At 38.2% G+C, this 7,324-nt stretch overlaps 1 non-coding gene across 1 annotated transcript; it reads left to right on the forward strand.

Annotated features, from left to right (window-relative positions):
• Window positions 1-3,265: 3,265 nt before the first annotated feature.
• LOC122022067 lies at window positions 3,266-3,371 on the forward strand. The gene has a single exon (XR_006122813.1). It is a non-coding gene; the product is annotated as a small nucleolar RNA R71 (small nucleolar RNA).
• Window positions 3,372-7,324: the final 3,953 nt, after the last annotated feature.

Here is a 7,324-nt window from a genome sequence, read left to right on the forward strand (position 1 = left end):
TTCCCTATTAGTTGGGACTAAGAGCACTCTTTATGATATGACAAGTAAAGACCTAAGAGTTGCTTCCCTTTTATTTGGGACTAAGAGCACTCTTCATGATATGATAAGTAAATATGACATGCTACTTTACTTTTTTATGTGGCTTGTACCGGACCTTAGTGTCCAAGGGATGGGCTCCTTAGTTCGCCCCTAGGTCGACGGACGTAGTACGGACCTAGTATCCCTAGTAGGTTCGGGATTAGCTATCCCGTCCTAGGGATTGCACACATTTATGTTATGTGGTACATAGCCGGACCCTTATGTTGAGATTATATTTAAGTATTATATGATATTGTTTTTTTAAAAGACATCTTGCACGTGACATGACGCATGTTTTTGAAAGACATCTTGCATATACTTTTATGATATGATAGGTTATGTTATGATGCTTTTATAGAGAATGATATGATATGATGTATTATGATGCTCTTTTGCATGATATGATGTTTTTGATGATTATGTCTCCATGCTATATGCTTATGTGATTATGCTATGATACATGGTTTTTGTGAGTAGGAAAGGATTTTACTAAGCCCGTGTGCTTTTAGCTTACTTTCCTTGTACCGCAGATAAAGGTAAAGGATGGATAAACTAAGCGAGCAGCAGGAGGGGCAAGAGATGTGTGTGGTGGTGGCTCGGCTAAGGAAAAGACCTGCTTATGTTACTTTATGCTTGATATGAACTATGTCTATCTTATGTTAAGGTTTTGCATGATTACTTAATACCCATTCATGCTGATGTTGGAAATTGATGTCATGACTTTTTAAATTTAAAATTATGCTTAACATGCTCATATGATTATAAATGTTTAGATAATTAGTTATTGGTGTTTAAAAAGAAAAGTAAATTAAAAACATAAAAGAATATAGAAATAAATACTTCCGCTGCTTAGAAATAGATTAACATGCATGTATGTTCCCGTAACCCCGCCCTACCAGAGGGGCAGGCGTTACAAATGAGAAATACATCTGCCCTCCATGGGCGAGAAAAAGAGAGGAATGATCATATTGGTCGAGCTAAAGACCCTAAACAAGCGCTTCTTGGGAGGCAACCCAATGATTCTCTTAGTATTTTCAGTTTCAGTTTTCATTTTATTATTAGTACTTTTATTTTTTTTTTTTACTTTTGATTTCAGGTTAAAATTTTACTTCCATGAGCTGGCCATGACTTCTTCATGGGCATGGAAGTGTTGGAGAAGCAAGGAAGGAGTGAAATCATTCTTTGGGAGCAAAACAGAGCTTGGCCATGTGTCATACACGACCAGGTATATCTTGCAGAGAAAGGAGATGCTAGGGCCGTGTCTACATGCCATAGCTGTGTGAGGCCTCCCGAGAAGAGAAATTGCCCGGTCGTGTACCAGACATGGCTGTGTGGTGATTCCAGAGGAGGAAAGAGTCTTGGCCGTGTCCCACACACGACCATATAATGACCAGGAGGAAAAATTTGCACTGCCCATGTCATCCAACACTGCCGTGCGAGCTGGACCGAGGAGAAGATAGCTGAGGCCGTGCATATTTACACAACCGTGTAAATCAACCCGACGAGGAGAGGACTGGGGCTGTGTAAATCTACACGGCTCGTGTGGTGTGACTTCCCTAGGTCGTGTCTACTATACACAGCCATACCTAGGCTGTGTTGGCCGCACACCCCCACCTTCTCAAACACACTCTTCTCTTCCAAACTCTTTTCTTTTTCAATCTTTCTCCTAAACCTTCTTAGATCTAGATCTCAAACTCTTTCTTCTCCACATACTTCATCAAGATCTAGACTTTTCTCTTCTCCTATATCCAAGTTCTCCAACTCCTTAGCCAAAGATCTTGTTTCGCAAGATATATTCCTTCAAGATCTGCCTTCTCTAACCAAAGACAGCGCCTTCCCCACTTAATCTTGACAACATGTCCAATATTTTGAAAAAACTTCGCAAGGGAAGTGGTGGATCGAGCGGAGGGAAGGAGCCAACAAAGGGAAAAGGGAAACAACCAACAAAAGGCAAAGGAAAGAGGATAGCACGCGACGAAGGCAACGAAAATGAATTCAATATCATTTTTAGAAATGTAGATCATAACTCTAGATTTGAGATTCTTGTCAATAGAAAGATTGTGTGCACACGTTATATGGATCCAACCATTTTAGACATGTTAGGAATTAGAGACGATGTAGATTGAATGATTGGATTCCTAGATTGGGATGATATTTTGTACACACATCTACCTACATATCCTCGCATTACTTTGGAGTTCTTGAGTTCACTAGATGCCCACTTTTCCAATGAACATTAATATGATGACCTCAATATCCTCATCAATATCCTCAATAGGAGAATCAACTATAGGAGGATCAATAACTTCACTTGTAGTTTTAAATTGATCTACCACATCATCATCACCTGAAAAATTTAATGTCACTACAACACCCTATAAAATTTGGAGGTAGATCTAAAAACTTATTTACCACTGCTTTATCTTCACAATCCTCATCTGAAGAGTCTTCATCTTTATATAAATTCAAAAATCTGCACTCAACCTTACTAGTGTCATAGAATTTTTTAAAGTCATAGTTCTTATTGACCCCCACTAACCTTTACGAAAAAGGAACCCTTAGTGAAGGTCTTGGGAAAGGTACTTCTAATTTCCCATATTCCCTTTTAGCTTGTGGAGGAGATTCAACTTGCATATCTAGTGTTGGTATGATCAATCATTGAGGGAAAGGTACTTGTGGCATTTGGGAACCTCCTGGAATAATGGAACTGAGTTCATGTGATTTTCTATTGTTATTCTCCTCAATTCTAAACATGTCCTTCTTCAGAAGTTCTTCATGATTTTTTTTAATTCTCAACCCAACATCATCACACTTTTCACTAGATCTTGTTTGCGAAGGAGGGAGATCTTCTTTAAACCAATTTGAGACAATACTTTCAATCTTTGCCCCTAAATGTTTGAACTCCCCGTTCTGTGACATGTGATTTTCAAAACTCATAGATGGTTGAGTTACAATTTGTTTGACAGGATCTATAGCATTTATGGCTTGCACTTCTTGAATGTTTGAGGGAGATTTCATCCAACTTATGTTCGACCATTCATGGAGGTTCAATGTCACTTGATCAATTAACATATATGCTTCATCTACACTTTTGTCCATAAAAGAACCTCCAGCTAATGAATCTAATAAACTCTTGTCTGAGAAAGAAATTCCCCCATAGAATATGTGTAGAATCAACCATTTTTCAAAACCATGATAAGGACGCTGTCTTTGAAGACTCTTGAATCTATCCCATGCTTCAAACAATGATTCTCCATATGCCTGAGCAAAATTTGTTATGCAATTCCTCATATACACTATTCTGCTTGGAGAAAAAAATGATTCAGAAATTGCTTCTCCAATTACCCCCAACTTGTGATACTTTGAGGATGGAGAGAATATATATAACCAAGTCCTTGCTTTATCCTTGATACTTAAAGGAAATGCCATCAATCGAATTGCATCTGCTGACACTCCTTCACATTTCACCATATCACAAATCTCTAAAAATGTTTCAAGATGCAGATAAGAACTTTCTGATACTTCTCCTCCAAATTTGTGACCTTGTATCATAAAAATTATCTCTGCGTCTAGTTGGAAACTTTCTGCTTCAATTTGAGGTTGCACAATGGGAGATAAAAATCTTGTAAAAAAAGGTATACAAAAATTTCTCATAGGTTTGCTTGACATGTTAGTGCTCATGGATATTCAAGAAAAAAAAATTGAAGAATCAAAGACAAGAAATAAAATGAAATATGAGAAGCAAGAAAAATAATGCAGAATTAAAATTGCAAGAAAGAAAGTGCATAATGAAAACAAGAAAGAAAAGATAAAATGAAAAAGAAAAATGTCTAGAATAATTCATATGCTAAAGATTGCAAGATATGTTTACAAAAGAAAAGAAGAAAGAAACTAAATCAAAAGAAAAAACAGAGAAAAGTTAGATTAGAGTGCTAGAAATCAAGAATGCAAAGTTAGAATTAGAATTAGAATTAGAATTAGAATTGCAACAAAAAGAATTGTCAAGAATTAGAAAGATATGCAAATGATGAAAACAGAATTCTAAAGATTAGTTTCAATTATGCTAATGAAAAGAAAGGAAAAGTTATGTTTAGTCTAACTCAACTGATAATCTCTAATGTTATAGCGCAATCCCCGACAACGACGCAAAAAACTTGTTGACGTTCCGTAAGTGTACAAAAATATCGTAAGTAATAATAAAAGATATCGTATCCACAGGGACTGGAATAACCACTAAAGATTTCTCAACATGAATTAGCTAAACAACTAATCAATTGATTCACAAAAGCAAAGTGTAACAATGAAAGATAAAGATAGAAATAAAAGAATAAGAAACAAGAATAAGGGCAATGATAAGGGATGTTCTAGGAGTTTCGGTTTCTTTGTAATGATCTTCAATGTAAATGATCTACCAAATCTTATTCCTCAATTATCCATCATTTATAGAAGGTTTCCGGTTCCCTCTTGCAATAGACAACCAGCCTAAGACTGACATCTATACCTAAATGTGATCAATTAGGAATGAATCTATGTTGTCCTTACACAGACTTACCTGTCACATGCGTCCCTCGGATAATCAACATAAGATTCATCACTTCTCAACCCCATCGAGATATAAAGATTAATGCATACAATCTATCCTACCCTCTTGAATAACCTTATTTCACCTTCAAGATTACCCCTCAAACGTCCTTATACGGGCTTGTTCCTGTCACGAACGTCCCTCGGAAAATCAAATGAGGAATTACCTCTACAAAATCCATAAGATATTCAAACATTCAATCAAGTATAGTAATTAAGCCCTAATCACAACAATACACGCAAGAAAGAATGGATACAAACAAGACAAGATCATAGAAATAGGAAATTGGCAAATCCACAAGAGTTTTACATTAAATCTTCATTACAAATACTCCCTCTATCTTAGAACAAGAGATCTAATCCATAGAACGAGGAAGGAAAACCGAAAAGAAGAAGATTACAAGTATTCTTGATCCCCAAATCCAAGAAACGAGAGAAAGAAAGCTTATCTACGATGAAGAACGGTCTTCGGATCCAATCCTCGATTCCAGAGTCGAAACGTTGAAGAATCTGCCCTTCAATCGTCGGAAATCCCTCCAAGATGGTGGAGAAATCGCCCAAATCTCGCTCCCTCCCAAAAGGGAGAAGATCCCCTCTCAAATCTTGAAGAAGGCTTTATATAGAGAGGGCAATTCGGGCACCACACGATCCCATGACCTGGCCGTGTGTGGGACACGACCTAGACAACTCCCCTTGCTGCCCAGGTGATAGGCCGTGTGATGCTCACATGATCATGCCATGCTTTGCCATTGCCCCCTTGCACAACCGTATAGATCTACACAGCCTGCTCTACCTCCGACTCTAGAACTCTTGCACGACCGTGTCTGGGACACGACCAAGGCAAACTTGGCCTCTGGATATGTTGCACGGCCATGTGATGCTCACACGGTCGTGCTCCTCCCCTTCTCTGCTGAAGTTGCATGGGTGAGCACCACCACACGACCTGGGCACTCCCCTTCTCTGCCAATGTTGCAGGGGTGAGCATCACCACACGACCAGGCCATCTCCCCATGCCATGTGGCTCACACACCCCCTTGCATCACATGGCCATGTGGCTCACACACCTCTTGATTGGCCCTGCATAGGTATGTCTTATTGCAATGTCTTTTAATCCATCAAGATGGGATTTTATCTAGTTGATGTCTTCCTCAAAGTTGTAGATCCTGCAGTTATCTACAAATTGGTTCAAAGAACATCCCAAAACTCCAAAAGACCACAAAGTTATGCCTATTTTACTCTTGGTGTGTAGTGTAGGGATTCCACATGGCCCTGTGCTAAGGCTGTGTCACATAGAAATGCATTTTAGACCTTCAAGACATGGTTTTCTCTGGTTGAAGTCTTCATAAGAGTTGTAGATCTTGAAGTTATATACATTTTGATATCTTGAACAGCTCATAAATCCAATAGAGCACAAAGTTATGACCATTTTACTTTTGGTCTGTAGTGCTAAAAGTTCCACACGGCCTTCGCACGATCATGTGACATTCACACGGCCTTTGCACGGCCGTGTGACATTCACACAGCCTCAACACGCCCCCCACACGGCCTCCACATGGGGGTGTGGTCTCCACATGGCCAGAACTTGGAAAAACTATGTTTTTGCATGCCCGTGACACTCCAAAAGCTCTAGGCTTCATTTAAGCTCCGTTTTTGCTCCAAATTGCGTCATATCAATCAAAACAAGCAAAGAGCAGATCTATGAACAAATATAATGGAAGTATGATATCACAATGAAATAGGATGCAATAAACATAGATTATTCTGATGAAATACAAGTAGATGTGCGTCAAAACATGCATAAAAGTGTATATAATCTACGCACATCACTCCTACACCATATTGATTCCATCGGGATGATGAAAAATTAAAGTGGGGGGGGGGGTGGTTTGAAAATCTGAAAATTTTTGTATTTTATGTTTTGTTCTGCAACTTATTTTATTTTGCTTTGATTATTTGAATATCGTAAGTAATAATAAAAAATATCGTATCCACAGAGACTGGAATAACCGCTAAAGATGTCTCAACATGAGTTAGCTAAACAACTAATCAATGGATTGACAAAAGCAAAATACAACTATGCAAAGTAAAACATAGAAACCAAAGAATAAGAAACAAGAATAAGGGCTATGATAAAGGTATGTTCTAGGAGTTTCGATTTCTTTGTAAGAATATTCAATGTAAATGATCTACCAAATCATATTCCTCAATTGCCCATCATTTGTAGAAGGTTGCCGGTTCCCTCTTGCAATAGACAACCAGCCTAGGACTGTAATTTATATCTAAATGTGATCAATTAGGTATGAATCCTATGATGTCCTTACACGGGCTTGCCTGTCACGTGCGTCCCTCGGAAAATCAACATAGAAACTCATTTCTTCTCAACCTCATCGAAATACAACAGATTTATGCACACAATCTATCCTACCTCCTTGAATAACCCTATTTCACCCTCAAGATCATTCCCTCAAATGTCCTTACATGGGCTTGTTCCTGTCACGAACGCCCCTCGGAAAATCGAATGAGAAACAATCTCTACAAGATCCACAAGATATTCAAACATTCAATCAAGTATGGGAATTAGGTCCAAATCACAAGAATCCATACAAGATCAAATAGATGCAAAACAGGACAAGATCATTGAAATAGAAAATTGGCAATTCCACAA

This window comes from Zingiber officinale, chromosome 9A (genome assembly GCF_018446385.1).
Source record: "Zingiber officinale cultivar Zhangliang chromosome 9A, Zo_v1.1, whole genome shotgun sequence".
Taxonomy (NCBI): domain Eukaryota; kingdom Viridiplantae; phylum Streptophyta; class Magnoliopsida; order Zingiberales; family Zingiberaceae; genus Zingiber; species Zingiber officinale.